This window comes from Triticum dicoccoides, chromosome 7A, assembly GCF_002162155.2.
Source record: "Triticum dicoccoides isolate Atlit2015 ecotype Zavitan chromosome 7A, WEW_v2.0, whole genome shotgun sequence".
NCBI lineage: Eukaryota > Viridiplantae > Streptophyta > Magnoliopsida > Poales > Poaceae > Triticum > Triticum dicoccoides.
In genome coordinates, this window is record NC_041392.1 from 691,384,294 (window position 1) to 691,403,038 (window position 18,745).

General features: G+C 44.2%; 1 pseudogene; it reads left to right on the forward strand.

Moving 5' to 3' along the window:
• Positions 1 to 8,955: 8,955 nt before the first annotated feature.
• On the forward strand, positions 8,956 to 13,288 carry LOC119333909 (annotated as a pseudogene).
• The last annotated feature ends 5,457 nt before the right edge of the window (positions 13,289 to 18,745 follow it).

The window sequence follows — 18,745 nt, forward strand, 5'->3', positions numbered from 1 at the left end:
TTTTTACGACGAACCTTTTTGTCACCTCCATAATTGAGAAATATTTCCTTATTCCACTAAGGATAATTTTGACCGCTGTCCAGTGATCTACTCTTAGATCACTATTGTACTCCCTTTCTTAACACAGTGTAGGGTATACAATAGATCTGGTACACAGCATGGCATACTTTATAGAACCTATGGCTGAGGCATAGGGAATGACTTTCATTCTCTTTCTATCTTCTGCCGTGGTCGGGCTTTGAGTCTTACTCAATTTCACACCTTGTAACACAGCCAAGAACTCTTTCTTTGACTGTTCCAATTTTTGAACTACTTCAAAATATTGTCAAGGTATGTACTCATTGAAAAAAAACTTATCAAGCATCTTGATCTATCTCTATAGATCTTGATGCTTAATATGTAAGCAGCTTCACCGAGGTCTTTCTTTGAAAAACTTCTTTCAAAACACTCCTTTATGCTTTGCAGAATAATTCTATATTATTTCCGATCAACAATATGTCATTCACATATACTTATCAGAAATGTTGTAGTGCTCCCACTCACTTTCTTGTAAATACAGGCTTCACCGCAAGTCTGTATAAAACTATATGCTTTGATCATCTCATCAAAGTGCATATTCCAACTCCGAGATGCTTGCACCAGTCCATAGATGGATTGCTGGAGCTTGCACATTTTGTTAGCACCTTTAGGATTGACAAAACCTTCTGGTTGTATCATATACAACTCTTCTTTAATAAATCCATTAAGGAATGCAGTTTTGTTTATGCATTTGCCAGATTTCATAAAAATGCGGCAATTGTTAACATGATTTGGACAGACTTAAGCATCGCTACGAGTGAGAAAATTTCATCGTAGTCAACACCTTGAACTTTGTCAAAAAACCTTTTTGACAAGTCTAGCTTTGTAGATAGTAACACTACTATCCGCGTCCGTCTTCCTCTTGAAGATCCATTTATTTTCTATGGCTTGCCGATCATCGGGCAAATCCATCAGAGTCCATACTTTGTTCTCATACATGGATCATATCTCAGATTTCATGGCCTCAAACCATTTCGTGGAATCTGGGCTCATCATCGCTTCCTCATAGTTCGCAAGTTCGTCATGGTCTAGTAACATGACTTCCAGAACAGGATTATCGTACCGCTCTGGTGCGGATCTCACTCTGGTTTACCTATGAGATTCGGTAGTAACTTGATCTGAAGTTACATGATCATCATCATTAGCTTCCTCACTAATTGGTGTAGTAGTCACAAAAACAGATTTCTGTGATGAACTACTTTCCAATAAGGGAGAAGGTACAATTACCTTATCAAGTTTTCTACTTTCCTCCCACTCACTTCTTTCGAGAGAAACTCCTTCTCTAGAAAGGATCCATTCTTAGCAACGAATGTCTTGCCTTCGGATCTGTGATAGAAGGTGTACCCAACAGTCTTCTTTGGGTATCCTATGAAGACATATTTCTCCGATTTGGGTTTGAGCTTATCAGGATGAAACTTTTTCACATAAGCATCACAACCCAAAACTTTAAGAAACGACAACTTTGGTTTCTTGCCAAACCATAATTCAGATTGTGTCGTCTCAATGGATTTAGATGGTGCCCTTTTTAACGTGAATGCAGCTGTCTCTAATGCATAACCCCAAAACGATAGTGGTAGATTGGTAAGAGACATCATAGATTGCACTATATCCAATAAAGTACGGTTATGACGATCGGACACACCATTATGCTGTGGTGTTCCAGGTGGCATGAGTTTGTGAAACTATTCCACAATATTTTAATTGAAGACCAAACTCGTAACTCAAATATTTGTCTCCGCGATCAGATCGTAGAAACTTTTTTTTCTTGTCACGATGATTTTCCACTTCACCCTGGAATTATTTGAACTTTTCAAATGTTTCAGACTTATGTTTCATCAAGTAGATATACTCATATCTTCTCAAATCATCTGTGAAGATCAGAAAATAATGATACCTGTCGCGAGCCTCAATATTCATCGGACCACATACATCAGTATGTATGATTTCCATCAAATCTGTTGCTCGCTTCATTGTTCCGAAGAACAGAGTCTTAGTCATCTTGCCCATGAGGCATGGTTCGCAAGCATCAATTGATTCATAATCAAGTGATTCCAAAAGCCCATCAGCATGGAGTTTCTTCATGCGCTTTACACCAATATGACCTAAACGGCAGTGCCACAAATAAGTTGCACTATCATTATTAATTTTGCATCTTTTGGTTTCAATATTATGATTATGTGTATCACTACGATCGAGATCCAACGAACTATTTTCATTGGGTGTGTAACCATATAAGGTTTTATTCATGTAAACAGAACAACAATTTATTCTCTTACTTAAATGAATAACCATATAAACATGATCAAATCATATTCATGCTCAACGCAAACACCAAATAATACTTATTTAGGTTCAACACTAATCCCGAAATTACAGGGAGTGTGCGATGATGATCATATCAATCTTGGAACCACTTCCAACACACATCGTCACTTCACCCTTAACTAGTCTCTGTTTATTCTGCAACTCCCGTTTCGAGTTACTAATCTTAGCAACTGAACTAGTATCAAATACCGAGGGGTTGCTATAAACACTAGTAAAGTACACATCAATAACATGTATATCAAATATACTTATGTTCACTTTGCCATCCTTCTTATCCGCCAATCACTTGGGGTAGTTCCGCTTCCAGTGACCAGTCCCTTTGCAGTAGAAGCACTTAGTCTCAGGCTTAGGACCAGACTTGGGCTTCTTCACTTGAGCAGCAACTTGCTTGCTGTTCTTCTTGAAGTTCCCCTTCTTCCCTCTGCCCTTTTCTTGAAACTAGTGGTCTTGTCTACCATCAACACTTGATGTTTTTCTGGATTTCTACCTTCGTCAATTTCAGCATTACGAAGAGCTTGGGAATCGTTTCCGTTATCCCTTGCATATTATAGTTCATCACGAAGTTCTACTAACTTGGTGATGGTGACTAGAGAATTCTGTCAATCACTATCTTATCTGGAAGATTAACTCCCACTTGATTCAAGCGATTGTAGTACCCAGACAATCTGAGCACATGCTCACTAGTTGAGTGATTCTCCTCCATCTTTTAGCTATAGAACTTGTTGGAGACTTCATATCTCTCAACTCGGGTATTTGCTTGAAATATTAACTTCAACTCCTGGAACATCTCATATGGTCCATGTCGTTCAAAACGTTTTTGAAGTCCCGATTCTAAGCCATTAAGCATGGTGCACTAAACTATCAAGTAGTCATCATATTGAGCTAGCCAAACGTTCATAACGTCTGCATATGCTCCTGCAATAGGTCTGTCACCTAGCGGTGCATCAAGGACATAATTCTTCTGTGCAGCAATGAGGATAAACCTCAGATCACGGATCCAATCCGCATCATTGCTACTAACATCTTTCAACACAATTTTCTCTAGGAACATATCAAAATAAACACAGGGAAGCAACAACGCGAGCTATTGATCTACAACATAATTTTCAAAATACTACTAGGACTAAGTTCATGATAAATTTGAAGTTCAATTAATCATATTATTTAAGAACTCCCACTTAGAAAGATATCCCTCTAATCTTCTAAGTGATCACGTGATCCAAATCAACTAAACCATGTCCGATCATCACGTGAGATGGAGTAGTTTCAATGGTGAACATCACTATGTTGATCATATCTACTATATGATTCACGCTCGACCTTTCGGTCTCCGTGTTCCGGGGCCATATCTGTATATGCTTGGCTCGTCAAGTATAACCTGAGTATTCCGCGTGTGCAACTGTTTTGCACCCGTTGTATTTGAACGTAGAGCCTATCACACCCGATCATCACGTGGTGTCTCAGCACGAAGAACTTTCGCAATGGTGCATACTCAGGGAGAACACTTCTTGATAATTAGTGAGAGATCATCTTAAAATGCTATCGACAATCAAAGCAAGATAAGATGCATAAAAGATAAACATCACATGCAATCAATATAAGTGATATGATATGGCCATCATCATCTTGTGCTTGTGATCTCCATCTTCGAAGCACCATCGTGATCACCATCGTCACCGGCGCGACACCTTGATCACCATCGTAGCATCGTTGTCGTCTCGCCAATCTTATGCTTCCAGGACTATCGCTACCGCTTAGTGATAAAGTAAAGCATTACAACGAAATTGCATTGCATACAATAAAGCGACAACCATATGGCTCCTGCCAGTTGCCGATAACTTGGTTACAAAACATGATCATCTCATACAGTAAAATTTAGCATCATGTCTTGACCATATCACATCACAACATGCCCTGCAAAAACAAGTTAGACGTCCTCTACTTTGTTGTTGCAAGTTTTACATGGCTGCTACGGGCTTAAGCAAGAACCAATCTTACCTACGCATCAAAACCACAACGATAGTTTGTCAAGTTGGTGTTGTTTTAACCTTCGCAAGGACCGGGCGTAGCCACACTCGGTTCACCTAAAGTTGGAGAAACTGTCACCCGCTAGCCACCTTTGTGCAAAGCACGTCGGGAGAACCGGTCTCGCGTAAGCGTACGCGTAATGTCGGTCCGGGCCGCTTCGTCCAACAATACCGCCGAACCAAAGTATGACATGCTAGTAAGCAGTATGACTTATATCGCCCACAACTCACTTGTGTTCTACTCGTGCATATAACATCAACACATAAAACCTAGGCTCGGATGCCACTGTTGGGGAACGTAGTAATTTCAAAAAATTTCCTACGCACACGCAAGATCATGGTGATGCATAACAACGAGAGGGGAGAGTGCGATCTACGTACCCTTGTAGACCGATAGCGGAAACGTTAGCACAACGCGGTTGATGTAGTCGTACGTCTTCACGACCCGACTGATCAAGCACCGAAACTACGACACCTCCGAGTTTTAGCACACGTTCAGCTCGATGACGATCCCCAGACTCCGATCCAGCAATGTGTCGGGGAAGAGTTCCGTCAGCACGACGGCGTGGTGACGATCTTGATGTTCTACCGTTGCAGGGCTTCGCCTAAGCACCGCTACAATATTATCGAGGATTATGGTGGAAGGGGGCACCGCACATGTCTAAGAATATGATCACGTGGATCAACTTGTGTGTCTAGGGGTGCCCCCTGCCCCAGTATATAAAGGATCAAGGGGAGGAGGCCGGCCCTAGGAGGGGCGCGCCAGGGAGTAGGATTCCTACTCCTAGTTGGAGTAGGTTTCCTCCTTTCCTAGTCCAACTAGGAGAAGGGGGGAAAGGGGGGAAGAGGGGAAGGAAGGGAGAGAGGGACCGCGCCCCAAACCCCTTGTCCAATTCGGACTGGGCTTGGGAGGGGCGCGCGCCACCTCCCGGTCCTTTCCACTAAGGCCCATTAAGGCCCATTGCTTCTTCCTCGTATTCCCGTAACTCCCCGGTACCTCCGAAAATACCCGAATCACTCGGTACCTTTCCGATGTCCGAATATAGTTGTCCAATATATCGATTTTTACGCCTCGACCATTTCGAGACTCCTTGTCATGTCCCCGATCTCATCCGGGACTCCGAACTCCTTCGGTACATCAAAACTCATAAACTTATAATATAACTGTCATCGAAACCTTAAGCGCGCGGACCCTACGGGTTCGAGAACAATGTAGACATGACCGAGACACGTCTCCGGTCAATAACCAATAGAGGAACCTGGATGCTCATATTGGCTCCCACATATTCTACGAAGATCTTTATCGGTCAGACCGCATAATAACATACGTTGTTCCCTTTGTCATCGGTATGTTACTTGCCCGAGATTCGATCGTCGGTATCTTAATACCTAGTTCAATCTCGTTATCGGCAAGTTTCTTTACTCGTTTCATAATACATCATCTTGCAACTTACTTATTAGTTGTAATGCTTGCAAGGCTTATGTGATGTGCATTACCGAGAGGGCTCAGAGATACCTCTCCGACAATCGGAGTGACAAATCCTAATCTCGAAATACGCCAACCCAACATTCACCTTTGGAGACACCTGTAGAGCTCCTTTATAATCACCCAGTTACGTTGTGACCTTTGGTAGCACACAAAGTGTTCCTCCAGTAAACGGGAGTTGCATAATCTCATAGTCATAGGAACATGTATAAGTCATGAAGAAAGCAATAGCAACATACTAAACGATCGAGTGCTAAGCTAACGGAATGGGTCAAGTCAATCACATCATTCTTCTAATGATGTGATCCCGTTAATCAAATAACAACTCTTTTGTTCATGGTTAGAAAACATAACCATCTTCGATTAACGAGCTAGTCTAGTAGAGGCATACTAGTGACACTCTATTTGTCTATGTATTCACACATGTATTATGTTTCCGGTTAATACAATTCTAGCATGAATAATAAACATTTATCATGATATAAGGAAATAAATAATAACTTTATTATTGCCTCTAGGGCATATTTCCTTCAATTCGGGCATCGGAAAGGTTCCGAGTAATTCGGGTATTTTCGGTGGTACCGGGGAGTTACGGGAATACGAGGAAGAAGCAATGGGCCTTAATGGGCCTTAGTGGGAAGGACCAGGAGGTGGCGCGCGCCCCTCCCAAGCCCAGTCCGAATTGGACAAGGGGTTTAGGGCGCGGCCCCTCTCTCCCTTCCTTCCCCTCTTCCCCCCTTTCCCCCCTTCTCCTAGTTGGACTAGGAAAGGAGGAAACCTACCCCAACTAGGAGTAGGAATCCTACTCCCCTGGCGCGCCCCTCCTAGGGCCTCCTCCTCCCCCCTTGCTCCTTTATATACGGGGGTAGGGGGACACCCCATGGACACACAAGTTGATCCTCGTGATCGTTTTCTTAGCCGTCTGCGGTGCCCCCTTCCACCATACTCCTCGATAATATTGTAGCGGTGCTTAGGCGAAGCCCTGCGACGGTAGAACATCAAGATCGTCATCACGCCGTCGTGCTGACGAAACTCTTCCCCGACACTTTGCTGGATCGGAGTCCGGGGATCGACATCGAGCTGAACGTGTGCTAAAACTCGGAGGTGTCGTAGTTTCGCTGCTTGATCGGTCGGGCCGTGAAGACGTACGACTACATCAACCGTGTTGTCATAACGCTTCCGCTGACGGTCTACGAGGGTACGTAGACAACACTCTCCCCTCTTGTTGCTATGCATCACCATGATCTTGCGTGTGCGTAGGAAATTTTTGAAATTACTACGTTTCCCAACATTTCCTTCACCACAGACATGGTAACTCGCAAACACCGCGGTAAATTTTCCCGAAAAAATAGTTGTTGAAAATGTACCACTGTAACTCATGTGTAAATAACACGATAGTAGACACACATCTGAGCTGATAACTTACTTAGCCCAGGCTTGGTAACTATTTGCACGAAAAAAAGTCACCAGGACATATCAACATAGGATCTAGTTTGGTAAGTCTCGTTGCAACTGATTTTTTATGTGAAAGCATTTTTTTATCAGACCGGCGCTTTGACCTATACCACATTTTAAAGTTTTGAAATATGTAGAATAAAGGATGCATCCATTTCCCCCCTTCTAATGTATGCATCCATGTGCATGTGAAGAGAAAATTACAAGAACTATCTTTTATGTCCCAGTAAGTTATGTATAAATAACATGATAACTTATATACAGCCGCATGATAACTTGTGTAGCACACGCGTGATAACTTTTGACCCGAAAAAAATATCGTCGAAACATATCAACATGGGGTCTAGTTTCGAAGGTCTCGTCGAGACGAATCTTTTATGGGAAAACAGTTTTTTAATCGGACCAACGGGTTGAGCTACGAAATATTTTAAATTTTCGCATTAGAAATAATCTTTGATGACATCATCAATTTCGTTTTTTTCTGCATGTATATGATTAGTAGCTGCTAATTAACTGCTAATGGATAGTGGACACGCACAGAAAAAAGAAAAAAAATAAGATGAAGCTAATGCATGCATGCAAGCTAGGGAGGAATCGTGCGGATCTGTTGCTTAATTTCAGTACGTGTGGAAGTTAGCACTGTCCTAATTAAATGTAACAATTCATATGTCTTTTTAATTTTGATTCTCATGCTATCTATCCTAGTTTTCTTCAACAAATTTCCGTAGCAACGCGAGGTATCCTCTAGTTTTGGAAATATTTATTGTATATTAAGAAAATGTTCACCGTATGTTAACAAAAATTTAAGATGATTTCTATATTGCACATAAAAAACCAAATCCATAATAGGGAAGAGAAAAGTCAAGAAGCCTCTAATGACAAACATAAGGGAAAGGAAGAAAGAAAGACGCGCCAACTTGAGATTTCTTTGGCATCATCATCACAAAGAAGATATTCCGGATTTTTCTTAATTGGTATCTTCAAGGCAAATTGACCCAATTCAGTTGATGATAAAGTTTTGAACTTCTTTTTCTAATATTCATTGAAATTTTGTGTGCTTCCGGTTGAGTCGTACGAGATGAAATTTTCATATATGGTTAATGTAAATGTTTTAAAGTAAACTCACTAAAATATCTTATAAAACCGGAGTAGTACTATTTTACAACAAAGTATGGGGATTTACACTAGTAGTATTAAGAAGACATGCATTGTGTTTGTGTCGTGATGTATGTCTAATTGTCAATGGACTGCCCCTTGCATAGGAAATTTCATAGGTAACATTTCAAATAGTACTACTGTAGCACCGTAGGAGTTTCCGATTATTTTACTTTTTTCCCAAACAGGCCAGTGCAGCTGTTTCCATACAATCTCTTTCCACAAAAATAGGAGTGTTATATCATGAATAAATGTCTTTCCAAATTGTGCAACAAAGCAATCCGAATCCTTGTGGAGGTCCGTCTGGTCTGGGTTCCATCAGCTTCGTTAAATATGGAGCAGGTCTGCAGGTGGCCACAGCAGCGATCATATCGTCCAGTCGTCCCGCAGAAACTTGCGACGATGCCGCCGTCGCTACGAAAGGACGTGGCCTTGTTCCAGTCCGAGCTTAGATGCGTCCAGGTCGCCATCCTCTGCTGCGACGAACTCGAGGAGCCCGACGTCCAGACCATCATCTGGGCCGACCAGCTCCGCGACCTAGCCTACGACATTGAGGACTGGCTCAGCCTCGTGGACGACGGCACCCACGACGCCGACACCGGCACCTCCTCTCGGTTCACCCGGTGGTTCCGCCGCGGCGTCCGAAGGCTCACCACCGTCCCCGACCGCCTCGTCATCGCCACCGAGCCGCGGGAACTCTGGAGGCGCGTCCTCGAGGTGGGCGAGCGGCGGAAGCGCTACAGCTACACCCTAACCCTAGGCCCGCAGATCGGCAGGGCGGGGTCCCATTACGCCGACCCACGGCTCATCACGAGCCACGCCGACAGCGCGAGTCTCGTCGGCATGGATGGGCCGCGGAGCGAGGTGGTGGAGATGGTTACTGCGGCGGGCTCGGACGGGCTGAAGGTGGTGTCCATCGTCGGCATGGCCGGCTCCGGGAAGACCACGCTTGCCAGGGAGGTGTATGGGCTGGTCGGTGAGGGGTTCGATTGCCGCGCGTCCGTACGGGCCGGCCGGAGCTCCGACATTGCCAAGGTGCTCGGCGATATGCTATTCCAAGTGGACCGCGCGTACAGAGGGCGAGCTGTTGGTGCCTATTATGTACTCCTTCCGTTCCGAATTACTTGTCTTGGATTTCTCTAGATACAGATTTATCTAGACTCATTTTAGTGCTAGATACATCCGTATCTAGACAAATCCAAGACAAGTAATTCGAAACGGAGGGAGTAGATATGTTGATTAGTGAGCTGGCGGATTATTTCAAAGACAAGAGGTACGCTCTTGCACTTGCCCTACACATCATCTAATTAATCATCGGATAAAACATCACATAGTCATGTTTCCTCTTGGTTGACATACATTTATGCTCTCTCACTGATCACTTCCTTTGGATCATTGTCATTAAATGGTATCTTGTCATGGTTGACGATGTATGGAGTGTTCAAAATTGGGAGATCATCAACGAGTGTTTTCCAGAGAACAATCTCGGTAGTCAGATAATCACCACGACAAGAATTGAGGCCGTTGCGAACGCCGCAGGTGACCGTGTTTATAGGACTCGCCTTCTCGGTGAAGCCGACGCCGAAGCATTGTTTTCCAGAACAACTTTTGGCAGTGTGGGTCGGTGCCCTCCCCATTTCAAGGATGTTTCAGCTCAGATCATGAGAAAGTGTGGGGGTTTGCCGCTCGCTATAGTGAGCGTGGGTGGCTTGTTAGCCAGCGAGGCGCACACAAGAGATGAGTTTGAGCGGTCTGGCCTGAAATGGCGGGAAAATTCAGAGCTAGAAGGGATGACACAAATCATCAAACTTAGCTACAACGATCTTCCTCCTCATCTCAGGCCATGCCTGTTGCACCTAAGCATATTCCTGACAACCATGAGATTGAAATAGAGCGTCTTGCGAGGCGACTCACTGCAGAAGGGCTCATTAGTGAATGTTGTTACAGAGATATGGAGGAAACAGCGACAGACTACATATATGAGCTCATTGACAGAAACTTAATCCAGCCATCAGGGCTGAACCATGATGGCACCCATCGGAGCTGCATTGTTCATCCAGTAATACATGATTTCATCGTGTGCATGTCCACAGAAGATAATTTTGTTGCTCTGGCTCATGCTCAACAGAAATATGTCTTTGTTGAACAGTGGTAAATATGACCAGGCTGCTGCACAAATCGATGGGGCGAAAGTTTCTCGTGCTCGCTCCATCACCGTATTTGCTCACACCGGTGGCATGCCTCGTCTGAATTATCTCAGTGTGCTACGAGTTCTGGACCTCGAAGACTGTGAAGGTCCACTGTGCCTCGATGGTCTCTGCGGATTGCTGCTACTGAGGTTCAACCTCAGTAGCAGCAATCCGCAGAGACCATCGAGGCACAGTGGACCTCAGTAGCAGCAATCCGCAGAGACCATCGAGGCACAGTGGACCTCAGTAGCAGCAATCCGCAGAGACCATCGAGGCACAGTGGACCTTCACAGTCTTCGAGGTCCAGAACTCGTAGGGGTCTCTGCGGATTGCTGCTACTGAGGTACTTGAACCTCAAGGGAACAGATGTCCCACAAGAAATCACAACGGTGAAGATGATCTTGGAAGTATTTGGAAATGCAATCGGCCTTTGGACTAACTTCAGCAAAAGCAATTTATGCCACATCCGGTGTGATAACATTGATATCCATCAGCTGGCCATGATCTTGCAATGCCCAATCAAGGAGTTCCCTGTCACTTACCTTGGGATGCCCCTAAGCTTTACAAGACTCCAGAAAATTCACTATCAACCTATCTTTGACAAGCTCAAGCGGAACACCTCTGGATGGATCAAATTAATGCTACCCACTGCTGGCAGACTTGCCTTGATCACCTCGGTTTTATATGCTCTGCCTATCTTTCAAATTTTGGCCATTGAGCCCCCTAAGTGGGTGGTAAAAAAGTTTAACAAGGGCTGCAGAGGATTCCTTTGGGCAAATAAAGATAAGGCAACTGGTGGCAAATGTCTAGTCAATTGGAACCAGGTGTGCTTGCCCAAGAAACTTGGGGGGCTCGGAATCCCTTGTTTAACCCGAAAGAGTGAGGCAATGAGATGCAGATGGCTTTGGCTGTCGTGGATGGAACCTGATAGGCCTTGGCACGGCTTACCTCTACCAATCAGCACCTCGGTCAGAGCTCTTTTTGAGGCATCAGTGCAGTTTAATATTGGAAACGGTGCCAATACAAAATTCTGGATTGACCCTTGGCATCAAAGGGAAAGTTTCTCCAGAAGGTTCCCCGAGCTTTTCAACCATTGCACGATCAAAACAATCTCCATCAGATGTGCCCTTGCTGATGGAAAGTGGATGAGACATTTCAAGGGAAACCTAACTCAACAGGCCATCACCCAATTCACGACCCTTTGGAATGACCTGCAGTCGGTCCAGCTCACTCAAGCTCATGACGATTCACTTACCTGGCGCTGGACTAGCAATGGTCAGTTCTCCTCCAGCTCGGCCTATGATGCCACTCTCACTGCCAACATTAAACCACCATTTGCGAAGCTCGCCTGGAGCTCGGATGCCCCGCCCAAATGCCAGTTTTTCGTTTGGCTACCTGCGCAAGATCGATGTCTAACGGCGGACAACCTTGCTAAGCGAGGATGGCCCCATAACCCGCAGTGTGTGCTTTGCCTACAAGAACCAGAAACCGCTGCCCACCTACTTGCTTCTTGTCCTTATGCGAAGGAAGTATGGCACATGACACTCTGCAAGCTGAATATGAGCTCTAATTGGGAAGCAACCGATGATGATTCCCTTGTAAGCTGGTGGCATCGTACAAATTCTTCCATGGGAAAGGAAAAAGCGAAATCTTGGAGATCAATTTTGGCACTGGTATGGTGGAACCTCTGGAAAGAAAGAAATGATAGAACCTTCAGAAATAGTTCTTGCCGCCCCACACAAGTGTTCCAGAAGATTCAACTAGAAGCGAAGGACTGGGTAGATGCTGGACGAAAGCGTGCAATGGCTCTTGTAGAGCGACCCCTAGAGCCAGACTGATGTATTTCTGTTGTATCTCTAAACTCATTCCCCCCTTCTCTAATCTTACTTTTGTAACTGTTTATTTCTCCTACTCGCAATGAAAAGCAGTGGCCCTGCCTTTTCGTCAAAAAAAAGGGAACATATGTCAGCAAGCTCCCAGCAAAGATTGGGGAGCTAAGATGCCTAGAGACACTGGATGTGAGATCCACAAAGGTAAAGGAGCTACCTCCCAGCATTCTCAAGATGGAAATGCTAAAGCATTTGCTTGCTGGGAATGCGAGGTTGCCGACTGGGATAGGCATGCTGAGGTCAGTGCTGACAGTTTCGTGCAGCAATATTGGGATGAGCGCCGATGCAGATATCCTTCAAGAGCTCGGTGAAATGGCAAGTTTGAGGGAACTGGAACTATTTTGTAATCTTACACAGATGTCTGGAGATCAGAAACAAGTTACATTTTCGAGTGATGGATTTAAGAGTCTTAGGAAGCTTTCCATTCGATGCAACTCGCCATCAGTGACCTTCATGACCGGCGCTCTATCGAAGGTTCGAGTGCTTGAGTTGAAGTTGGAACAACGCGTTTTGGAGAAGTCAAGAGGTGTGTATGGCATAGAGCATCTGTCACACTTGAAGCGCATGCTCATGGAGTTCTCACAGCATGATGCGGGTGCTGCAGCAGCAATGGTTGTAGTCAGGAAGGTTGTTGAGACGGTCCACCCTAGCTGTGAAGTGATCACCGTGAACATTGATAACTAACGAGAGCCACGAATTGAGTCTTGGAGCATTGTGCGCATTTGATTCCGAGCAAGCATGAGGCTGTGAATGTTCATTGCAAAATACTTCAGTAAATTGATGCTCTTATATATGATTGTGTAGTGAGTTAGTTTTTGAATAACTGATGTCCCTAGGCATTATCATTCGTCAAATAAAATGTGTGATCTTTTCTGCCATTTTTTCCTTGCTTCTAGCCCATGAGTACATGTCATCATGCTTTACAGTAATTGCTAAAGTGTTCGTGAGGCTCAAAGCCGTTCTTGTAATTGTGTACATTAGAAAATACTCCGGGAGAGAATATTTAGAAGTATACTAATGCATCAGAAAATCCCTCTCTGAAGAAACTGTCAAATTTAAGTAACTGGTAGAATGCCCGTGCGTTGTCACGGGCTTTTAAAAATTTTAGTGGTTGCATATACAAACATAATGCCTGTCAAATTTTACATGTGTAGAAAAGATATTCCGGGATGACATAATAATGTTGATTGGTTCTATTTATCATGGCAGCTTTATCTCTTCTTTCATTGGTTCTAAATTTAGCTTTATCTCTTCCATTGGTTCTAAATTTTCTAAATGCACACATCTTATTTCTCACTCCCCACCAACAAGATAGAATTTGCTCTTCCTTCACCCTCTTTTACCTTGGTCTACTCCTTGCTCTAGCTTTGGTATCATCACTCTAATACGTCCATACAGTTCATTGTGACATGATAAGCTAGCTCTTACTATGCTTGTCATCTGTTATTTCTATGGATAGGTAACACTCATATGTAGGTGTTTGTTTATCAACTATTTTGATTTTGGACAATCAGGCCATTCAAATAAACGATTCCTAGGATTTACTTGAGCTGAACATATTGTCATTGTCTGGTCAAACCAAGAGTAGAAAAAACAAACTGGTTTTGGGAGATGAAAACAAATGTGGTAATCATGTGCTGCAACGGGGGCATATATATTCTAGTGCTTCAACATTCATCATGTCTAACATATATTTTAGGATCCTCCTGCACATCACATGGGTTTGTCATGGTCATCTTATCCCATGGTGGTAACAGCCTTTTCTTCGCCCATCGTGGTCGTCCTTCTGATCCTCGTTGAGTAGCTTGGTCAGTTCTTCTTCTCGAACAAACCACGGCCCCGGTGCTCCAGCAGTTGTCTCGCAAGATGGTTCATGTTGTTGTCGAGCAGCACCCATAGCCGTCGTCACTGAGGGAGTCTTGGATTAGGGGGTGTCCGGATAGCCGGACTATACCTTCGGCCGGACTCCTGGACTATGAAGATACAAGATTGAAGACTTCGTCCTGTGTCCGGAAGGGACTTTCCTTGACGTGGAAGGCAAGCTTGGCGATACGGATATGTAGATCTCCTACCATTGTAACCGACTCTGTGTAACCCTAGCCCTCTCCGGTGTCCATATAATCCGAAGAGTTTTAGTCCATAGGACAGACAACAATCATACCATAGGCTAGCTTCTAGGGTTTAGCCTCCTTGATCTCATGGTAGATCTACTTTTGTACTATCCATATCATCAATATTAATCAAGCAGGACGTAGGGTTTTACCTTCATCAAGAGGGCCCGAACCTGGGTAAAACATCGTGTCCCCTGCCTCCTGTTACCATCCGCCTTAGACACACAGTTCGGGACCCTCTACCCGAGATCCGCCGGTTTTGACACCGACATTGGTGCTTTCATTGAGAGTTCCTCTGTGTCGTCACTTTTAGGCCCGATGGCTCCTCCGATCATCAACGACGATGTGATCCAGGGTGAGACTTTTCTCCCTGGACTGATCTTCGTATTTGACGGCTTGGCCATCTGGAGTAGATCGAAAGCTACGCCCCTGGCCGTCAGGTCAGATTTGGAAGTTTAAACTACACAGTGGACCTCCGCGGGGACTCGACCTTCGACGGATTCGAGCCGCAGCCGAGCGCGCCGCACTGTCACGATGGGCATGATCTAGCTCTGCCGCCGAACAAGTGTCTTGAAGGCCGCACCCGCATCAGCTCCGACCCTTAATTCGGAGCCAACTGCGCCAATCGAGGATGGGTGGTTGGACACCGCCTTGGGGGCTGCAATCTCTACGGCGATCGAGCCGAACACCAGCCCTATTCTCTGCGAAGCCCGTGACTCCAAGGAGCCAGACTCCTCTCTAGACTCCAAGCCCTCCGCGCTCCTACCAATCGAACCCGATTGGGCGCTGATCATGGAGTTCACCGCCGCGGACATCTTTCAGCACTCGCCCTTCGGCGATATTCTGAATTCACTAAAGTCTCTCTCTTTATCAGGAGAGCCCTGGCCGAACTATGGTCAGCAAGGTTGGGATGCGGATGATGAAGAAATTCAAAGCCCACCCACCACCCACTTCGTAGCCATTGTCGATAATTTAAACGACGTGCTTGACTTCGACTTCGAAGACATCGACGATATGGACGATGATGTAGGAGATGAACATGAACCAACGCCTATAAGGCACTGGACAGCCACCTCATCTCATGATGTATACATGGTGGACACACCCAAAGGAAGCGACGACAAGGAACACAGGGATGCAACGAGGGATCGTTCACTCGAAAAGCAATCAAAGCGGCGACGTAAGCGCCGCTTCAAGCCCCGCCTCGACAGAGACAGCAGCCATACAGACCCAGCCATAGAGCAGGACGAGCCGGCGGACGACGAACATGCCTTCGAGCAACCGTCCGAACAGGGCAACTTGGATAAACAAACCGAACACCCCGTCCCCGGCGAAAACAACAGTCCGGACGACCTTACGCCGGATAGGCTCATGGAGCAGAATAACCTCCACAAAAGGCTCGTCGCCACTGCGCGTAGCCTGAAAAAGCAGAAGCGGAAGCTCAAAACTGCGGAAGATGCACTCAGAATCAGATGGAGCAAAGTACGCAACACCGCAGACAAATATGGCGGCAGTCGCCGCACAAAAAGCTATCCAAAGCGAAAGCTACTGCCTGAATTTGACGAGGAGGCCTTAGAGCCCCCGCAGTCAAAAAATAGGAAAGCCACCCGGTCGGATAGACGACCGCATGGCCAGCATGGAGCGGCAAGCGGCGCCGCACACAAGCCGGCACGCGATCCACCAAAGGATCCGCATCAAAAGGATGGCCCAGCCAGATCTATCTACGGGCCAAGAAATCAAGCTCTAGTAAGCAATGCAACACAACAAATATCCGAACATCACGGCACACCTAAATACAGGGGTGCCGCACACCCCCTATGTTTCACCAATGAGGTGCTGGACCATGAATTTCCAGCGGGATTCAAGCCCGTAAACATAGAAGTATAAATTAATAAAAACTATATATCGCTTGTTGTATGCATAAAAGTGGCACGTACATACAAATAGATTTAATTTTGGGATACCAAAACCCCTTCACCGTGATATACTCTACAATTTACTTCAACAAAATGGTACATCAGTAGTGGCGTTAAGCCATCCCCAATGGAAATATACTTGCATTGACTCTAATACGGTAAAATGGAGTGCTTCCCTAAGAAACCTAGATTCTAGCACAAATTATCAGTACATGTCACAACCAGTGCACATAGAATTTGTGCGAGTATAAATTGTGATTTGTATTCTGAAAATTTTGAAAATAAAAGAACTATATCCCCCCATCCCCCAAATGGAAGGCTAAAAAAACCACATCAATTATCTTTTTGCGGGACAGAATACACAAAATTAGTGTTTGGAAATCCCTAACATGAGTTGGAATTTTTGCCCCCAATGCTAAGATTAAAACTATTATCACACTTGGATAAAATTTGAACATAAATATTTACCACTGAACCCGAATATCTTTGGCGTCCTTTTTCTACTTATCCTCCTATGATCTAAGCGATTCCACTGGAGTATAGACCTGCCAAACAAAACAAATGTTGCATGTGGTACAGGATCAGAATCAACAATCACAACAACCGAATTGAATTGAATTTAAAATAATCAAACCAGCTTAAGTTCTGTTCCTGCGAGCCAAGAATGTACAGGCAACAAGAATATTTATCAAAATATAACACTGATTAAGTATTGCATGTGTCCATACTACCATGATTTACTAACATATAGAGTTTAATAGATCATGTAGTAACGTTTTATTACAATCATGTAGTAACTTCACAGAAAAAGAACACTTGTTTGACCGGATAAATGAATAAAATCAATATAGGTTGTCATCTTCAGATGTTTTCCTTCTGGTCCATCATTGCAAGTGAAACACTACATGTCATGCAGAGAAATGAATCATCCTTCCTAGCACCAAATTCCTCATCAGGGCAAAGTGAAGTACGCCGACCATTTACCAAGGCTTCCTTCCAGAGTTCCAGTACACAATACACTTACTTGAAGTCTAATATGAAGATGTAGCATCCGTTGAAAGCCTCTACAATTTATTCGAGCCTGGAAATCACAAGATCCTCCTCGTCACCTAGAACGCCTTCCCAGCATGTTGTCGGTCCTTCTAAGCGCACCTGATCATATATGTATCAATATATAAACTAATATACTTAGCATGCAATTTTTTAAATCTCTGAATATGATTTACCCACATATTTATCTTGAAAACAAGGCCAACTTTTCATGATTGCAGATGAAAACTTCAAAAAAAATTAGGAAAAGCTAATGATAGCCTGCATCAGCCACACTGGATTTTTTCACATCCAGTGTGGTACATCATCAGTGAAACCGTCTCATCAGCAAAGGAGCCTCCTGGTTCAATGGGTCCGAGAGTTTGGGCTACAAGAAACTGAGTCCAAAAGACCTCAAAGATCGTCACAATGTTTTCAACGCCCTGTGCGTTGCAACGGGCCGCATATGCATAACTTAGTCGTTTAACACTAATCTTGTCTGCCATGTGACCAAGATCCTCATGAGTATGTTCTCCCCCCTCCCAATCCCTCTCCTCGTCCCTCTCCCTTTCTCTCTATCCCATGCATTTCCACCTCTAAAGTAAAGAGTAAAAAAATAGGGAGTAAAAACTGAGGCAAAAACATCCAACTGGACATGACAGTCACCCAAGATGTGCAATTTGTCAGTTGTTCATACGTGCTTATAACTTGGCAAAAATAGAAGGATCTAAAATAATCTTGCAGTAAAACAATAGTATCCTTCAATATTATGTGGCTAATATCACGAGTTTTTTGACCGTGTTTCAATGACTCCATGTGTCCCAGCTACCTCTGTAGAAGGAACTCTAGAAAGAAGTACTTAAATTAATATGATGTGCTAGACGTATTTGAGTGCTAAATACATCAATTAATATGAGAGAGAGTAGTTCATATTACATAAAATAGACATAGTTAGATTTGTGTTCAAGCAAGCTTCCATATGATTATGATTTGTAACCATCGACAAATTTTTTCAAGAGATGTCTTTAGACAAAGTATGAATTTAGACAATCAAATTACACCTTATATTATGGATCTGGGTGGGT